The following is a 2,338-nucleotide window of genomic DNA, read 5'->3' as shown; positions in this document are numbered from 1 at the left end:
CTTGAGGAGATTGTATAACTGCTTTGGAAGGCTCCCTCGTGCGCACGTAGGTCATATGCCTGAGACAACAAAGACTCAGCTGAAAATGAAGGGGGAAGGGAGGCCGGAAAAGAAACCTCGGGTAACACTGATCACTGGCTGCAGAGGAATCTGCCTGCAACCTGCCTGGCATCCTGGCTTCAGTGCCTTTGCTTCCTCCATTTACTGACCCTCTTCCCCACTTCTTGCTCTCTGCTTATCCAAACCCTAGAGATCTTTCAAGGCTCAGTTTAAATACCACCAGCTCTCCGAATCACCAAATAAGAGAATTAGACCAATTGGCCTGTGAAGTCTTCCAATACTGAAGATCTTTGATTCTAAGCCTTCCCTAGCCTCCTTACCAAGGCTACAGTGATTTTGCATTTTCGTTTTATCTTTTCATTTCTCTAAATTTTATTTCTCCAAGTAAGCTCTCGCACTCCTACATTCCCCCCACCCGCACCAAACTTAGCATAGAGCCAGGCACCTAGGAGGCACTTACTCAATATTTGGTAAGGATAATGATGAAAAAGAACTCAAGACTCAGATGTGGGACTTTCAAGTTCAACAGCCAGTCAGTGATACAGTTACATATCATTGATACAGTTAGGCTTCTCAAGCAGATTGTTTCCACTGATGTCACTAGCTATGCAAATGCCATGAGTGACAAATAACAGGTCAACTTCAAGGATCAGGCGCAAGGGAGAGAAAAGGTTTGTCCAGGGGAAGCTACTACGTTTTTCTGGGGAGGGGAACATTTTGGAGAAAAGAGCTGTCTTAGTTCTGACCCTAACTCTCTGACATCTCCCCCTCAGCCTGTAGCCTCAAAATCCTTTTCTGTAGTCTTGTACCCTTCAAGCTACTGCCATCTCCTTTTCCTTCACCGCCATTTTTTAAAATTTTTAAACATTAAAGTAATAATGAAAACTTGGGAAATATAGGAGAGATGGAGCAAAGTTTAAAAATCACCCATAATTCCAGCACACACAACCACCTATTAAATTTAGGGCTTTTTTCCAGTCTTTTTATTCTTTCTGCATAAAACTTTATACCACCCACCCCAAGATATTTAGAAGTTTTAGTAGATTAGGTATGCTGAGGTGGGCTATTGCCAAGAAACATAGCTGACTGGCTATCAAGAGGCTGGTTGGAGGTGTCATAAAGCAAAAATGGCAGTGTGGTGAAATTAAAATTAAAAAGCTTTTATCAAGGGGTAAGGTAATTTCCAAATTGGGAATCACAAAGTCCAGAGGATTCTGAACTAAGTGATCCAAGGAGGAGACAGTTCAGAAATTTTATATAGAAAAATATGAGAAAATTCGGTAAATATTCAGTGACTGATTGACATTTAGGTAGGAACTCTGGTGGCCTAGTGCCTAAGGCATCTGACTACTAACCAGAAGATTGGTGGTTCAAACCCACTAGCCGTATGATTGGTAGGCAATAACATATGTTTCTAAAGTTGTTTCTTAAAGATTACAAAGTAATCATTAAATTGGGTCCATCTGGCCTTCCAACAATCCCCAGACCTTCCTAGGAGGTGTGCTTAATTCTAAAGTTTGTTTTAAGTAAGCATCTGTTCTGAGAATTCTTTTGGACCTGGCTTCCTAGGCAGCAGACAAAATCTGTAAGCAAACAAAATTACCACTGTTTTCTGAAATTGTTTACCAAGTAATTTTCTCAGGGTACAGTGGAGAGTTACAGGAATGACAGGCTATATTCCTGATGCAGAGGTTACTTTGATTCAAAATGGTGTTTTATCCTTAGACCTTAATATATCCACTATCTCATGTCAGAGGGCCTCAGTTAACTTGGGGTACTCTTACTCAGAAGAGTAAGAGTTATTTTATTTCATCCTTGGTCCAGACTGCGCCTTCAGTCTTGAAGTTTCAGAAACTTGATCTCCTTGGTGTCCCAGAGTTGGACAGAGTCAGGAGGCTGACTCATGCTGATTATCTCACAAGAGACTGCTGTATGAAAACCAGGATGCTGGCAGATAAGAAATGGAAATGTGGCACAGTTTATATTGGTCCAACTAACCCATTCCCTCCTTTTAATAATATGTAAGCTTCACATGTCCCAGGTGTAATTTTGTTTTATACAATAACCCTATGAAGTAGATATTATTTTCCTCATTTCAGAGATGGAGAAACTAAGGCATAAAGAGATTACATAACCTGCTTAAAATCATAGAGCCTGACAAGGCTACTCTGTCTATGTTGGGCTCACAGACTGTCCCTTTTCCATGCTTCCAGGGCTCACCGAGACTCTCTTTATTTAAATGTGCCAAAATTTTCCACCAGGTTATAGTCAAGTCTTT

Source organism: Orycteropus afer, unplaced genomic scaffold, assembly GCF_000298275.1.
Source record: "Orycteropus afer afer isolate SDZICR_OR568_19922 unplaced genomic scaffold, OryAfe1.0 scaffold00926, whole genome shotgun sequence".
Taxonomy (NCBI): domain Eukaryota; kingdom Metazoa; phylum Chordata; class Mammalia; order Tubulidentata; family Orycteropodidae; genus Orycteropus; species Orycteropus afer.
Note: the sequence above shows the minus strand (reverse complement) of the source record.